This window comes from Anser cygnoides, unplaced genomic scaffold, assembly GCF_040182565.1.
Source record: "Anser cygnoides isolate HZ-2024a breed goose unplaced genomic scaffold, Taihu_goose_T2T_genome scaffold_54_1, whole genome shotgun sequence".
Lineage (NCBI taxonomy): Eukaryota > Metazoa > Chordata > Aves > Anseriformes > Anatidae > Anser > Anser cygnoides.
The window spans coordinates 654,651-672,052 of NW_027103076.1; the positions used below are offsets into that span (position 1 = coordinate 654,651).

The following is a 17,402-nucleotide window of genomic DNA, read 5'->3' on the forward strand; positions in this document are numbered from 1 at the left end:
AGGTGAACTCGAAGACCCACAGTGACTGGAACGTGCTATTTAATGCGTCATACTGCGTTCTGTAGAAGTTACTCGTAGCCATAGTTGATCATTGCCTTGCATGTATGATCAGGTGGTTTTTGAAGAAGTGACTCCATTTTCAGGCTTCCGGATGTGCTCCAAGGCATATTATTGAGGACGTGGAAGAGAACACTTGCTGACAAAGCTCCTGGCAGCTTTACAGAACTTTAGTTTAATATTGTGTTAGTTCCCGTAACAGCTGATTTCAAGGCATTGCTCTCCTCAAGAGACTAATTTGATGAACAGAAGAAAGCTGGAAAAATGCTTGTTACTCATTATTTTTCACTTGTTGGTACTTTCTTTAGGGTTACTTTTAAAAAGAAGATTTCACTGATCACAAGCCAGTGGAAGACTTTCAGCCCAAGCAAGGGTGAAGACAGCTCTCTCCAAGAGCAGAGGAAGTCCCTGTGGAGAGAACCCGAGCTTGTTATCAGAACTTGTCGGCATGTCTAAACAAGGAGACGATTGCTACTTCTATTTCTATTCTACCTGTACCAAGGTATGGCTGGGTTTCTTTTGCTTTGCTTTGCTTTGTTTTTTTGTTGTTTTTTTTTTTTTTTTTCATTTTTTTCAGGAAGGGGTAGAGTAGGAGGAGGAGGCACACTGGTCTTTGGTTAACGTGATAACCAGATAGATTCTGAATTCAATCGTAGCAACCTGAGGCAGTAGCATGGACGTTTTTGAGGCTGTACTATATTTTCCTTGTTGGTTTCCTTTTGGTTACAGGGAGACAACTGTTCCTTCCGCCACTGTGAAGCTGCTCTGGGGAACGAGACAGTCTGCACGCTGTGGCAGGAGGGTCGTTGTTTCAGGAATGTCTGCCGATTCAGACACATGGAAATCGATGTGAGTGCCTAAAGATGTGTTCTCAAAATAAATCAACAAAAGCATTTTTCAGTGCTGTAGGTGTGCTGATTGTGCTTTTGCAGGACAGAGTCCTTTGCTTTGGAATTACACTGGTTTCTGTTAGCAGGGGAGGGGGTGGGAGGAAGGAGAGGGAAATAAAATCAATGCCTTAGGTATGTCTTAGCAAGATTTTCTTTTATTAGACGCCGACAGTATTTTCTCAACAGATGCAGAATAACCGCTAACTAGACTGCTAAAACCTGCTGGAGCAGGGGGGTAATAAACAGGCTGTACTAGCCTCCTGAGAGCAGGCTTGATAATGATCTATCAGGTCTCTTGTGTCCCGGAGTCCTTCAGATAATGCTGTTCTAGCTGCCTGGGCTAGGAAGCAGTGGGGAAAGTTAAAGGTGCAGAAGAACGAAGTCTCCGAGAAGTAGTTCTGGATAGAGTTAACGTAGGCAATTTAAGATGTTCTTTTTCCCTCTGAATAATCCTAGTATAATCCTAGGTGTATTAGTTTAACCCACCCTAAACTGATGTCTGAGAGTGCCTGTCTTCTCAAACTGAATGATGACAAGGCTAAACGTGCATAGTGGTTACAGCTTCTGCAAACTTTGTGAATATGCCCGGAAATACTATACTTCCGTGATAAACTGACCTTTGGAATGATGTTTCAGCACTGTATTGTGACAGCCCTATCGCTGTCGTGACCTGGAACTGTGCATCTCTTTGCAAACCTTAGGTGCATGTTATCACGAGCTTGTCTTTCTTTCTGTCTTCAGAAAAAGCGCGCTGAGATTCCCTGCTACTGGGAGAAGCAGCCAGTAGGCTGTCAGAAAGCCAACTGTGCTTTTCATCACGCAAAGGGACGTTACATCGATGGCGTCTTCTTACCACCAAGCAAGAGTGAGTTTAGGTCCTTTTTCTTTAAGTATTGAAGAATTAATTTTGCATATTACTTAGTGGGTGCCAATAGTGTAGGAGACATCAGGTAACCGTTCATTTGTGAGTGCAGGAAAAGGTCTGCAGTCCTAGGTGGTCAGCTAAACCGAGTGTACTGCTGCTGTACTGCTGGTATTTGTTTTCTGCTTTCATGCTCAGCTTCTCTCTGCTTTGTGTGATATTTGCCTTGCAGTTTGCTTTCTGTTGTTTCGTCTTCTGCTGGGTGGTAGGGAGATGTGTTGTTGTTTGAAGGCAAGTCATTGTTCACGGTGTAAACAGTGGCGGGATGGGCAAAAGGAGATGCTGCATTCATTGCCTGTGCAGGTTATCTGCCTTAGCTACCATCTTCGTGCATTGTGGTCAAAGTTTTAAACTGCCATATTACTGATGATCCTCCTCTTCCTCTAGCTACACTGCCAAGTCCGCCTGAGTCCGCGGACGATGATTTGAAAGTGGCTCAGATGTCACTGCAGCAAAACAAACTTTCTGTCCAGTCCAATCCCTCTCCATAGCTAAGGCGGGTGATGAAAGTGGAAAACTCGGAAAATGTCCCAAGCCCTACACACCCTCCAGTTGTAATCAATGCTGCAGATGATGATGAAGATGATGATGGTGAGCATGGTTTGGTTCTTGGAAGGAATTTGTGCTGTAAATGATTGTGTAAGTCTTTGGTTCTTGGAAGGAATTTGTGCTGTAAATGAATGTATAAATCACAGATGACCTGAGGTCTGACTAGCGATAGGGCAGGCAGTCCGCTCAGGTCACTGGTGGCTTTGTCTGGCAGTCAGTGGACAGAACCTGAAATGTTGGAGGAAAGCTTAGAACCACTCTTGGCTTTAGCTGGTCTGTTGTGTAAAGCTCTATGTGAAACTAGGAAGGAAATTCCTTTTTTTTTGTCTGAAGAGTAATATGTTGTGTAGTAGTTAAAGCTGCAGAGAGAATCTAGAGTCCTAGATGTTTTGTCCTAGGGTAGTCTACTTACGAGTTCATCAGGTCAGTGTAGCTGTATTAAAAAAAAAAAAAAAAAAAAAAAAAAAAACAACTTTTTTATAGGAACCATGGACTGAAGTGTCATTGCATGAGCTACATAATCACGAACAATCTGGCCTATGCATAACTGAATAGATTTTTCCCCTTCAGACCAGCTTTCTGCGGAAGGAGAAGAAACTAAAACTCCCGTCCAGCAACCAGCTGAGGAAGGCCAAAATGGATTACGGATGATTTCCACTCGGAAAGCCAGTGCTACTACTGCTAAACAAGGTATTCCAGCACCTGTAGTAGGATAAATCGGCAGGAGAACTTGACAATTAACTCAAAAGCAATGTGGCGTAAAAACACAACAGAATGTAGGGGTGCTGAATGGACTCGGTTATTTCCATGATCTCATTTCTCCCTGATACCATCATGTGCCCATTGGGTCAGAAAGTTGAACTCCTTTTCTTTCCTTTTGGAGAACAAAACAGGGTCACAGCATGGAGTTTAAATGGCTGCACGTGCAGCCTGGCAACCACTGTTGAAAGCCATATCTAACGATAGAGGGATCTAATATCACGTAAATGGATTAAAATTAAAACTACAGTTTTTACCCTGAAGGGTGAAAGGAGGGGCAAAATGCCATTGATTCTATGGTTGTTTCACTTGTGAGGAGTGTTGACAGGCTTTATTCTAAATACTTCTGAAAGTTCCTGAGCACTAAGAAGCCTGAGGATCTGTGGTCCTCAGTGAGTGCCTCTAAGCCTTAGTCTCATTAACTGTTTTCTGTTTTCAGAGGACGGTCTGAATTTTGGAATAAAAACACTTGAAGAAATCAAATTGCAGAAAATGAAGGAAAAAACTAAGAGACACGGTGGTGAGTTAATATTCCCTGCTTCCTTACCCTGTTCACCTTCATCCTGTGTGATGATTTTTCTTTCAAAAAAAAACTCTTCCAGTAATACCGGGTAGCTGGCTATGCTTTGGTGAATCCAACTATTTTGCCAAAGAAGTGAAATTTGATTGGCTTCAGAATGGCAGGTGATGGTGGCTGGGAGCTGCTTGAGGGATAGACTTCCATGTTTAGCTGGGGGCATCGAGCAACCTGATTCTCAGCCAGCTGGTATTCTAGATGGGAATTCCAAGGGCAACCAGAGGCAAACTAGTCACCTCTCTTATTTGCATGCTCTGGTCACTGTATGTTTGACAGTAATGAATAATTAAAGTTTTTTGTTCTTCGTGATAGTTTTTTCTGTTTGGTAAACTTCCTTATGTTTTGCTTGCTCTGAGCAGAAGGTCCTTCAAGATCTTCTCTTCCTCCCGTCGATTCTATGATTTTTCCTGCTCCGGAAAAGGAAAATGTCCGGACAGTGGTGAGAACTGTGACACTGTCTACAGAGGAAGGTAATAATTCATGCTTTTGTTTTGATTTCATTACTCCTAAACTGGAAGGTTAAGCAAGAAGGAAGGCAATTCACCCCTGTTAGCCTCCTGGTGCTGCCGCCTTCTGTTCAAAACATGCTTTTATGCTGAAAGTCCCTGGTTGTACTGGAAAGCTTTGGTGCTCAGGTTAAGTGCAGTAGCAGGAGAAAGAAAAAAATGTGTCAGTATGCAAATAGGGGGATAACTGAAAAACAGGAGAGTAACGAGAAGAAAGAGCTCTAGAGGACAGTGCTATGTAAGAAGCAATTTCTGAAGCTTTAAAGAGGCTGACAGTGGCACGTGTGGACAGTAGTGCGATAGGAGTCTGTGTATAAATTATATTGTTTAGAGTTGTGCAAATTCCTTTGAAAGGGAAAGAAGTGAAGAAGTACTTCTACTCATAGACATTCACCTTAGAAAGGAATATTTCTCAGCATTTGTACCTAATAATATTCTGCTTGCTTATGCAGCTCTGTTCTGCACAAAGTATAGCTGTCAAGCAGACTCAGATTCATTCTCGACTACATTCAGCTGGAATTTGAGGCAAACACTGAGACTATGGATACTTTTTCTAAGTTAATTATAGTTGAAATATGAGTTTGTGTGGTTTAGCTGTCAAAACAGTGCCTTGCTGGGTTTTTTTTGGACATGGGCTAACAGTATACTATTTCTATTGGCTACTGGTTTCTATGAAATAGAAAAATTTTACTTTTGTTTTAGGGGAGGAACCTGTGGTTCGACTAGATCTTGCTGAGAAACAAGGAAAACGGAAAGCCTCCGTGGGTAAGAACTTTTTATGAGCTGTTATTTAGGTGCCGCCTTCTCTATATGACTGCATTGAAGAGTATTTTTGACGTATGAGAGGAAAATGCGTTGCAGTGGAGATCTGTGTTGACTGCAGAAATGGCAAAAAAACCATTTAGCAGCTGAAAGGCAATTTTATGAAAATATGCTTGAAAAATAGAAGCTTGTGGTTGACTGTTCTCAAATCTTCCTGCAAAGAAATGTTCTTAAAATATTCCTTGTTTTCTCTGTCTGAAGCTGATGTAAGCGCCCTTCCGGTGAAGCGCAGCCTTGCTGAAAGGCTGGGGAAGAAGGTGGAGGTTCCGGGAAATGCTGACAAAGCACCAAAGAGAGGTACAGCTACTAAACAGGCATCTGGATGTGATTCACGGGTTTTGTATTTAGGCTTTCTGTTTGTCCTTTTCCTGCGATGTTTCTTTTTGCATGTTGGCTGAGGTCTTAATCACCGGGATTCAAAGTTACCTTTCCTGCCTTGTTTTCGAATGTGAAGACAAAGTTGACGTTTATGCAGCCTCCCTAATTTGGTCTTTTTCTGTTTTGCAGTTCAAGTTCCCAAGTCTGTGAAGGAGAGGCTAGGATTACCTTCTCAACGGACTAGTACTGCGAAAGGTAACAACTGGCTATTAAATATACTTTCTCCTTCTTCCTTTCCGTGAACTTAGACCGTTTTCATACAGCCCTAAAAAGGAATTCAAATGAAAACAAAGAACTGATTCCTCTTGCTTGAGTGCTGAAGCTCTTCTGACAGCCACTATCAGAAATCTGGCTCTAGGTGTGTGTTTATTTTCCGCTTGTGCCTTGTCAAGGTTTTAAGCTGCTTCTGTGAACCATCATATACAATTAGAATAGAGCCACTGCCGGGAGCAGGAATTTGAAATGCAGTCTGAAAAAGTAATCAAGTAAACTAGCATTTCTGTGTAGCAACTCTCTCTGGATAGGGCTGGTCTTCAAAATACAACAAGTGGCTCAGAGGAGGAGGAGAATGTTAGGCTATTGTCCTAAGATGCGTTATTGGGAACGCTCAGGCTTAGTTTTCCTTAGTACTGTGACAAATTTTGGAGACTTAAACTATTGTTGGACTCTCTTTAAATGTTGGTGCTTCTCATTTCTTGATGATGACAGGGAAGGCTGCTAAGCCAAAGGGAGAGATCCATGTGAAAACACTGGAGGAAATCCGTCGTGAGAGAGCTCTTCAGAGACGAGAATGTCAAGCCAAAGCCCAGGCTGAATGGCATGGTAAAACCAAAGATCCCAGCGCAGGGGCAAAAATTCAGGGTGAGCCCAAGAAGCAGAGCGTGCTCACTCTTTCCGGGCCCAGCAAAGTGCAGTCGAAGGAGCCGGCAGGTAAAGCCAAGCCAGAAGGAGAAGTGCGTGTTAAAACCCTGGAAGAAATAAAGCGCGAGAAAGCTCTGCGGATGCAGCAGAGTGGAGGAAATGTGCCAGCTCCCCCAGCACAACCTGGACCTGCCCCAGCCGGGCAGAAATCGTTATGGAACACAAAGCTATCAGGTAATAAGATGCTTTAATACCTGCCTCGGTGAGGTGCTTCCCATATTGAGCAAGTTCCGTTTGCTCAGGATCTGCTTTGCTTTTTCCTTCAATGCGGAGGATAAAAGAGTTTAAGGCTACAAAGTTCAAAGGCAAAGAAGGGCCAGAACGTGCAACCATGTCTGTTTTCGTTAATTACGTGATGGTATTCTGTATTTCCCACTAGAAAATTAACACACTGAGGGGCTTTTTAGTCTAATTTTGGTATTCTGTTTTTTTCTGCCATCTGTTTATGGTATGAAGTCCTCCCTGCGTTGAGTTCAAGTTCACCTTCCTCTTTGGCATGTGTTGCTTAACTTGACACGTGTATGTGTTTGTAAAGCATGCATCAGCGTCTTAATGTGGGGGGCCAGTTTCTGTCAAAAATGACAGAGGATCAAAGGCCTCGTTGTTAAGATTATATCAACTTTGTAAAATGAGATTGTGTGAGGGAGATAAGGAGGGCTTAAAGGCTGCATGCACTGCACATTGTAGCCTTTCTCTCTGTCTCATGGGACACGAGGAAATAAACACACAAAGAAAACAAGTACCCAGCTTTCTTTCGTTTCTTCTCCTGCCAGCCAGATGTTAGGTCAGGAATGGGAGACTAGAATATGACTCTACAAATTTGGATTTTGTAGAACAACTTAATAGATTTTGTGGGACATCACTGCAGGGGAGAGGAAGCTGGTACAACAGTTGCATACACTCTCTTGTCTTACTATACCTGCTGCTTTTCCTTTCCTAGAGGGAGCAAGACTTTAAATACAAAAGCTGTCAACATTTGTGAATCTTACTAGACTTCATACAACGTCTTAGAGTATTGCTTGCACTTGGGATCGCTCTGTGTCTGAGTTTCCCTCGTCCTGGATTATGATTTACTGTAGCTATTCAGTTCCTTTGTTCCTTTGTATGGATTGTTGGTAGACGGAGTTTACTATGTGGAAGATATTGCTGAGAATCCAGGCAATGGCAGTGTACTTCTGCTGGCCAAATACAGTTAACTGTGTAGACGGGCCGTGGAAATGAGGAAGAGAACGTGGATTTTTCATGAGGCAGAGCAAGACTGTATCAGTTCTCTCTTCCTTTTACTCTAGCCAACTTTAACATGTTTGCGAAGCCTTGGGATGGGAAAGTCGCTTCCCCCAAGAAGAAGGCACTGAAACGTAAGGCACCTGGCAGTTTTCCCTCTGCTGTAGCAGCTGTGAAGCCACGGACTGCCTCTGACGCTGACACAATGGGACCTCCAGCCAAAAAAGCAGCTATGGTAAGGACAGGGGCTAATGCAGAAATGGATCCCTTGTAAAATTTACACCCTCCTCTAGGAGAAAAGATGGAAAACTCAAAAGTTCTACAGGCTTTCTGTTTCCTTTTAAATCCAGTAGCTGCCTACAGAATTCTTGTAGTACCCTTCCATATTTATTAGATTAATGGCACTATTTACTTAGTCCTCTGTGATTCTGTGATTTCTCTGGTGTGGAGGATTTTGTCCATTAATGCTGTGTTCTTAAAAGACACAAGATCATTAGTAACCTCCAAGTGAATATTAACTTTCTTCAGGAGCACCTTGGTTTTGTATTTTGGCTAAGGCTCCGCAATGCCAGAGGAGAAGCAGCATGGAGGAAAAAGCTAGTAAGGAATCTTTTACCCATGAGTCCTAAATACTGTTTTGCTGCTTTCTAGGCTGTTCCAGCCACGCTGGAGCACGTCCCAGCCACCAGACTTGAAGAAAATCCCCAAAACAGGTGATGACCACAACTTGTTCTTTTTCTCAATCGGTGTATATCCCCAGTGAAACATAAGTTCTGTCACACGTGGGGAAAAAAGGAGGGTTCTGAGATAATTAAAGCCCAAATCCATCAGAGGAATAAGTCACGTGAAATGACTTTCTAGCAGCTAGCAGGAATGCTTAATTAGACTTACTTTCTTTAAATGCTGCAAGTCGGTACAGCTTTCCAGTGACTTCTTGCTCTGTCTGAATACCTAAATGAGGATGAGGTGAAGTTCTCCTACTTCCTCGTGAGGTGATAAATGATGAGTAGTGTCCTCTGCCTTTTGGTCCTCAAGAAAGCCACCCGAACAAACATACAAGGTGACAAGAGTGCAGGGAGAGCAGAGGGAAGTGATGGCTGCAGATCAGCTTCCTGTAGTGGGGAGCAAACTCTGCTGAGTGTGCCGTGGGAAAAATGACTAACTTAGCAAACAGATATTTGCAGATGGAGACTTCTTAACATTTTAACAGGAAAATTAAGCAAGGTGGCAAAGTGCCTCTTGCTACAAAAATTGAACCATCTTTGCTAGACTCCAGGTGCTCTGGCTTCACAGAGAAACCCCCAAACTGAAAAATGTACCTGCTAATATATTGGGCTCTAAATGTAGACCTGGGTTAATTGAATAACAATCCCTGGGTAAGATTGAAGTGCAGGAGGGGTTGGCTACGGTTTCAAGAGCCGGTTTGCAGAAAAGGGATTTCCCGTTAAGAAATGGCATATACTGATTGTTCTCTTCCTTGCTCTGCCAAGACCTGAAGCACATCTTGGAAGCCAGGCAGAATCCGTGGAGCCAATGGAGTTCTCAAGCTCGACTTCAGCTTCTTCCCAGCTAGAAGAAGCAAGGACACGCCGGCTGAGTTCCACAGGCAACGCGCCCGTATCTGTAGACGAGGATTTAGAGACGCTACTTTGGGAACTCTCAGACGGCATACTGGAAGCCGAGCTCGACTTGGACCCAGGGAAGGATGAGGATGACCTCCTCCTTGAGCTTTCCAAGATGATTGATGATTGAACTGCATAGTCCTATTGTATATTAAAAAAAAAAAAAAAAAAAAAAAAAAAAAAACTCTTCTTCTTGTTGGATACCCCGAGGTGATCCTTTTTCTAACTGAGGCTTTGCAATGAGACTTAAAGCACAGTTGGAACTGGTAGAAATTGGCAGGATCTGCACTCAGTTGTCCTAAGTTTTCCTGCTGGTCAGAGTTAAGGTCTTGTGCATGGTTCCGTAACTATAGGTGGCTACCTTTGATATCAAGAGGACAAAGCACTTGTTTCTTTTGGCACAGAAAGATGTCCATCGGCACGCTGTGGTGGCTGTGAATTGACGTAGTGATGGAGCGATGCTCTGAAGGCTTAAACGGAAAGCTTCTTCCTTCCCCCCCCCTTGGCACAGCTCGATGTTGGGCACATTGTGAAGCCTGGGTGTTCTGATTTCTCGGACAGTTGATACCCAAATCCCGGAGTTACTATGTCAACTCTTGACTTTTATTTGTGTATGCCATTGTTTTGACTGTAATCTTTTCAGATGATGAAGCTGTAGGGGCGGGAGGGAGCAAAATAATTATTCTAGCGTTGTGGACCAAACATGCTGCCAGGAGTGGTGGTGGTGGGGTCAGCCCACCCGGCCTTACTTTCAATTATCAGGGATGGTAAAATGGTGTGAAAAGCAGCAGCTCTGCGATACGGCTACGCTACCCCCACTCCCTTCTCTTGTGCTGTACCAAAGTTCCCCCAAGCTTTGGTTGGTGCTTTTTGCTGGTGACAGTAGGACTCCAGGGCGAGTAGTCGGGACTCTCCTGCAGTAACTGGGTCAATTAAGGGTTGGTTTAAGTGCCTCCTGGTTTTTAAAATTGCTCCCCTGAGCTGCTGGCTCTGCTGCCTGCTACAGCAAATGTTCGGGTGCCATCAGCGTCGCACTTGGGCGTGGGCACTGACCCTGCGGAGGAGAGCTGAGACTCGCGTGTATTGTGTACCCTGCCGCCAGTGATCGTTTTCCCCTAGCAGATCTATTTTGAATCATTTCCCTAAATTTTAGAGGAACTTTAGGCTCTTTGTGCTATGATTTGTGAAGCTGTAGGGGCCCTCAGGCATTTGCTGCTGGCAGAGGAAAACCGCTTGTCGAATTTGTTGTAAATACTTTCTGTTTGGACAACAACGCCTGTGTGTGTGTGTGTGTGCGTGTGTGTGTGTGTGCGCGTGCGTGCTTTGACGACCCCCTGCGACGCCCCAGCTCCGCGAGGGAAGCTTTGAAGCGGCTCTGGGAAAACCTCTGCGGAAGAAACCGCTGCTAGTGACTTGCGGAAAAGGGACTCCACAATCAGTGAGATTGTAAAGTAGGTATGTTTATTCAGCGCTGGGCAGCACGGGAGGTCGTGGGCATGAAGATTGATGACTCTTCCTCGTCACCGCTAGTTGACCTCTTGTCTTTGCACAGACTCAGTTGCTCCTTGGCTCTTGTCCACCTGCAGGACCAGTTTCTCCCAGTTTCTTAAGACAGGCTCACTCTCTTATTAGGAGACTGACCTTGGTAAGGGGCCCAAGGCTTCTTGCTTTAGTTAATTGGCACAATGCACCATAGTTAGCAAAGACGCTAAGTAGCATCCTAGTTTAACGCTGTCAGCGCTCTATCTCTACTTGATAAGATTCTCCTAACTCCCTCTCTCACTGGAGCCCACGCAGCCCTCCGTCCTGCCGAAGGACTTCACGGGGACTTCTGCCGGCTCCGGGTGCCCGCACACAGACAGAAATGGCTTTGAGAGAAAACAATCAGGAGGAGGAGAGCTCAGAGACTGCGGCCGGCTTCGGCCACCTTCCCCTCGCTTTCCCTCTCCGTGTTCAAACCGAGCACTGTTCTGCCGTCAACCTTCGCTGCCTCTGCCCGCGGCGCTGGGCTTTCGCGTGTGCCATTGCTCCTCTACATATTTTATCCTTCCTTTTGTAAGGAATGGTCCAGCAATTCGTGTCACTAAGGGATTTGAAGGGTTAACATCGAGGCCCGGGTCTAGGTGATAAGAGAACAAAGGGGTTTTTAGGGAAAAGTGCTGACTACTGCAGGGGATGTTGCTAGAGTTTCTGAAATCCGGCGCAGAGGCTCCCAAACGAGGAGGAAGGGGGAGCTGAAGGACAATTGAAGGACAAAAGCCTGAGAGGAAGACAACCAGCATTGAGCCCGAGCAAGCCCCGAGAGACCACCAGAGACTGGTACGCAGGCGCCCCTGGGAGGGGTTTCGGATTCCGGAAACCAATTCTAATAACCCTGCCTCTTCTCGAAGTAGTAATGAATATGTATTAGCCTGGGAGCATCAAAACCAGCCGCCTTACGTAACAGGTGTGCGTCCTGGGGGAGCAGAGACTCCCGGCGCACCCAGCGCTGCTTGCTTGCCTCTATTCGTTTAATAAATTGTAAACTTTGATTGTAATCCTATTTGGATTTATAACAGCCATTTATAACACTTTTTATATTTGTATTTTATTTAAGGCTGTCTTGCCCCCCTCCCCCCCCCAGCCTCGCTGCTCGCCAATAAAGCTGGCGCAGGGGCTAAGGGATTTGAAGGGCCTGCTTGTACACCTAAGGGATTTGAGGGCCTGCTTGTACACCTTTGGGGACTGCCTCTTTTGGGGGGGGGGGGGGTGTTAGGAGCTGCTTGTATACTTTTTTAGGCATTCCTCTGAGAGGGGGTTGGGAGCTTCGTGTATACTGGGGGGGGAGGGCCTCCCTCGAGGTGGAAGGGGAGGGGGGTTGGAGCGTTTCTACACTGTAGGGGCCTGCCTGTACACTTTTGGGGCCTGCCTTGGAGGGGTTGGGAACTGCTTGTACACCTTTGGGGCCTGCGTCTGCGCGGGGCGGGGGGGGTTGGGGGGTTGGAGCTGGTTTTAACCTTTCGGGCTTGCATCTGGAGGGGGTTGGGGCCTGCCTTTGGGGGGGTGGTTGTGAGCTGCTTGTATACTGTAGGGGCCTGCTTGTACACCTTTGGGGCCTGCGTCTGGGGGGGGGGTGGGAGCTGCTTGTACACTGTTAGGGCCTGCCTTGGGGGAGGGGTTGGGGCATGTGCCTTGGGGGCATGGGGTTGGGAGCTGCTTCTACGCTGTAGGGGTCTGGGTCTTGGGGGGTTGGGGCTGTTTGTACACCTTTGGGGCGTGCCTCTGGGGAGGATGGGGAGTTGCTTGTACACCTTTGGGGCCTGTGTCTGGGGGGGGGTTGGGGCCTGTGCCGGGGGGGTTGGGAGCTGCTTGTACGCTCTAGGGTCCTCTGGCAGGCTTTGGGGCCTCCCTTTGAGGGGGGCAGTTGGGAGCTGGTTGTACACCTTTGGGGCCTGAGTCTGGGGTGTGGGGGCTGGGGCTGAGGCCTGGGGCCTGGGGCATGCATCTGGGTGGTGGTGGTGGGGGGTCCAGTTCATGGGGGGGGTGGGTTGGGAGCTGCTTGTGGACAGTTGGGGTCTGCATCCGGGTGTGGCTGGGGCCTGCTTGTAGACTTCTGCAGCCTGTGTCTGGTGTTTGGGGGCTTTTCTGTAGTGTTTGGGGATTGCATTTTGGCTTTGGGATGTGTCTAGAGCTTCTGGGGCCTAGCTGTAGTGCTTGGGGCCTGCGTCTGGGGCTTTTCTGTAGCATTTTGGTAGCGTGTTTGTGATTTGGGGTCTGTATCCAGGGTTTTGCCTTTTTTGTAGTTTTCAGCTTTGTGTCTGTTTCTTTGTTGGTTGCCTGGGGTTTGGGGTTTGGATCATTAGTCAGTGTCATTAGCGTCGGGGGGTTGATATGAAGGGTTAGGGTTGTGGTTAGAGTTGTTAGGGTTAAAGAGAATAAGGATTTTAGGGTAAGGGGATCAAGGTTGTGGGAATAAAAATGTTTTTGCACAGAGTTACATCGTTTAGAGGGAAGGAAGGTGGTATTGATATATGCTTGCAGTGATAAGAAAGCTTAACAGACAACCTTGTAAAATGCAGACAACCAGAATCCTTAGAGCAATTGGGTGGAAATCACGGTGTAAGAAACATTACCACCTCAAAGAGGAAAACAGTCAAGAAAAAAATAAAATTGACTAGTAACAGGCCAGCAGCTGTGTATTTTCTGTGAAGCACTGGATAGATTGTGAACATGGATTACCCAGTCAATGGGGAAACTGGGGAGGGTCCTGGTCACCGAGAGGAAAAAAAAAATTATATAAACTGTGTTATGGAACTAGTAGGTGGCTTGTGGGACGCCTGCCATTGCAATCGTGAATAAAAATGCTACCTCACTGAGATACTTGCCTGAGCCTATGGTATTGGTTACAGAGTGTTTCTAATAAGGTGTTAGGGTTTTAAGGTTTCAGGGCTAAGGCACTAGGGTTGGGTTTCAGGGTTAGGGTTTCCAGGGTTTAGGGTTAGGATTTTAAGGTTGTTAGGGTTGGAGTTATAAGGGTTAGGGTTTGGGGGTTAGTGTGTTAAGGTTTTAAAGTATTTTGTGGTTTTAGTGTTGATAGGGTTTTTAGGGTTAGGGTCTTAGGGTTTTAGTTATGGTCAGGTATTTAGGGTTAGGGTTTTAAGGTCTTATTTTTTTTTTTTAAGGTTAGGGTCTCCAGCGTTAGGGCTTTGAGAATCTTTACGTTTTGGGTTAGGGTTTAGAGGGTCTTAATTTTTAGGGTTAGGGCTTTTAGGCGTAGGTCTAGTGTGGTAAATTTTATCGGGTTAGGACTGTAAGGGTTTTTAGGGTTAGGGTTTCTAGGTTTTTTTGGGGTAGGGGTTAGGGTTAGATCCGTGGGAGCCGTAGTGTTAGGGGTCAGGGTTCTTAGGGGTAAGGCCCAATATTAGGGTGGAAGGCCAAACTAAGGGGGGAGCCCCCCCCAAAATTGAAGGGTCGAAGCCCCAATTTAGGGGAAGAAACGTCAAAATTGTGGGGTCCCCCAAAATTGGGCGGAAGAGCTCTTAATATTGGGGGAAACCCAAAAAAGGAGGGTGGGGGACTCTAAAATTGGGGGGACCCCCCAAATTGGTTGTGTCCCCCCCCAAATTGGTTGTGTCCCCCCCCAAATTGGTTGTGTCCCCCCCAATTAGGGGAGGAACCCCCAAAATTGGGTGGGCGAACCCCCATATTGGGGGGGCAGAACACTTAAACGGAAGTGTGAAATTCCAGAATTGAATGTGGACCCCCCAGAACAGTCTTCAGGGGTTTAGTGTGGTAAATTTTATCGGGTTAGGGCTGTAAGGGTTTTTAGGGTTAGGGTTTCTAGGGTTTGTTGGGGTAGGGGTTAGGCTTAGATCCGTGGTTGCCATAGCGTTAGGGGTCAAGGTTCTTAGGGGTTAGGCCTAATATTAGGGCGGAAGGCCAAAATAAGAGGGTGGGAGCCCCCCCCAAAATTGAAGGGTTGAAGCCCCAAGTTAGGGGAAGGAACGTCAAAATTGTGGGGTCCCCCAAAATTGGGCGGAAGAACTTTTAATATTAGGGGGGAACCCAAAAAAGGAGGGTGGGGGACTCTAAAATCGGTTGTGTCCCCCCCAAATTAGGGGAGGAACCCCCAAAATTGGGTGGGCGAACCCCCAAATTGGGGGGAAGAAGACTTAAATGGAAGTGTGAAATTCCAGAATTGGATGTGGACCCCCCAGAACAGTCTTCAGGGGTTTAGTGTGGTAAATTTTATCGGGTTAGGGCTGTAAGGGTTTTTAGGGTTAGGGTTTCTAGGGTTTGTTGGGGTAGGGGTTAGGGTTAGATCCGTGGTTGCCATAGGCTTAGGGGTCAAGGTTCTTAGGGGTTAGGCCTAATATTAGGGCGGAAGGCCAAAATAAGAGGGGAGGAGCCCACCCAAAATTGAAGGGTTGAAGCCCAAAGTTAGGGGAAGGAACGTCAAAATTGTGGGGTCCCCCAAAATTGAGCGGAAGAGCTCTTAATATTGGGGGAAACCCAAAAAAGGAGGGTGGGGGACTCTAGAATTGGTTGTGTCCCCCCCAAAATTGGTTGTGTCCCCCCCAAAATTGGTTGTGTCCCCCCCAATTAGGGGAGGAACCCCCAAAATTGGGTGGGCGGACCCCCATATTGGGGGGGAAGAACACTTAAATGGAAGTGTGAAATTCCAGAATTGAATGTGGACCCCCCAGAACAGTCTTCAGGGGTTTAGTGTGGTAAATTTTATCGGGTTAGGGCTGCAAGGGTTTTTAGGGTTAGGGTTTCTAGGGTTTGTTGGGGTAGGGGTTAGGGTTAGATCCGTGGTTGCCATAGGCTTAGGGGTCAAGGTTCTTAGGGGTTAGGCCTAATATTAGGGCGGAAGGCCAAAATAAGAGGGGGGGAGCCCCCCCCAAAATCGAAGGGTTGAAGCCCAAAGTTAGGGGAAGGAACGGCCAAATTGTGGGGTCCCCCAAAATTGGGCGGAAGAACTCTTTAATATTAGGGGGGAACCCAAAAAAGGAGGGTGGGGGACTCTACAATTGGGGGGGACCCCCAAAATTGGTCGGGTCCCCCCAAATTAGGGGAGGAACCCCCAAAATTGGGTGGGTGAACCCCCAAATTGGGGGGAAGAAGACTTAAATGGAAGTGTGAAATTCCAGAATTGAATGTGGACCCCCCCCCAGACCTGGGGAGGAATCCCCAAACTTGGGGGGGACCCCCAAAATTGGGGTTAAAGCCCCAGATCCCGGGGAGCTAAGCCCCAAATTAAGGGAAGGAACCTCAAACATGTGGTGAGAACCCCAACATTGGGGGAAAGAACCTTAATATTAGGGTGGCAGGCCAAGAAAGGATGGTGGGGGCCTCCAAAATTGTGGGGGGCTTGGAATTGGGGGGAATCCCCAAAATGGAGGGGGAACCCCAAAAGTGGGCGGGGGGCGAAGCACCAAATTAGGGGAAGGAACCCCAAAATTGCGGGGAAGAACTCTGAAATGGAGAGCTGAAAACCCGAAATTGAGGGGAAACCCCCCAAAACGGCGGGAAAACCCTCCATAAACACGAAACCGGTAATGTAACAGAGCAAAAAATGGCGTCCTACGGCACGCTGCGAGGCTCAATTTTCTGGGGAGTGCTGGGAAATGTAGTTCTTGGCCACCGGGTTTCCGGGAGTCCATATTGTTTTCCCAGAGCATGCCGGGAGATGTAGTTCTCGGACACTGGGCTTCCGGGAGGCCATGTTGGTTTCCCATCTTTGCTAGACTCCGGGTGCTCTGGCTTCACAGAGAAACCCCCAAACTGAAAAATGTACCTGCTAATATATTGGGCTCTAAATGTAGCCCTGGGTTAATTGAATAACAATCCCTGGGTAAGATTGAAGTGCAGGAGGGGTTGGCTACGGTTTTAAGAGCCGGTTTGCAGAAAAGGGATTTCCCGTTAAGAAATGGCATATACTGATTGTTCTCTTCCTTGCTCTGCCAAGACCTGAAGCACATCTTGGAAGCCAGGCAGAATCCGTGGAGCCAATGGAGTTCTCAAGCTCGACTTCAGCTTCTTCCCAGCTAGAAGAAGCAAGGACACGCCGGCTGAGTTCCACAGGCAACGCGCCCGTATCTGTAGACGAGGATTTAGAGATGCTACTTTGGGAACTCTCAGACGGCATACTGGAAGCCGAGCTCGACTTGGACCCAGGGAAGGATGAGGATGACCTCCTCCTTGAGCTTTCCAAGATGATTGATGATTGAACTGCATAGTCCTATGGTATATTGAAAAAAAAAAAAAAAAAAAAAAAAAAAAAAAAAAAGAAAACAACTCTTCTTCTTGTTGGATACCCCGAGGTGATCCTTTTTCTAACTGAGGCTTTGCAATGAGACTTAAAGCACAGTTGGAACTGGTAGAAATTGGCAGGATCTGCACTCAGTTGTCCTAAGTTTTCCTGCTGGTCAGAGTTAAGGTCTTGTGCATGGTTCCGTAACTATAGGTGGCTACCTTTGATATCAAGAGGACAAAGCACTTGTTTCTTTTGGCACAGAAAGATGTCCATCGGCACGCTGTGGTGGCTGTGAATTGACGTAGTGACGGAGCGATGCTCTGAAGGCTTAAACGGAAAGCTTCTTCCTTCCGCCCCCCCTTGGCACAGCTCGATGTTGGGCACATTGTGAAGCCTGGGTGTTCTGATTTCTCGGACAGTTGATACCCAAATCCCGG

The 17,402-nt window shown here is 46.6% G+C and overlaps 1 pseudogene; it reads left to right on the forward strand.

Moving 5' to 3' along the window:
• Nucleotides 1-505: 505 nt before the first annotated feature.
• On the forward strand, nucleotides 506-10,769 carry LOC136789545 (zinc finger CCCH domain-containing protein 11A-like; annotated as a pseudogene).
• The last annotated feature ends 6,633 nt before the right edge of the window (nucleotides 10,770-17,402 follow it).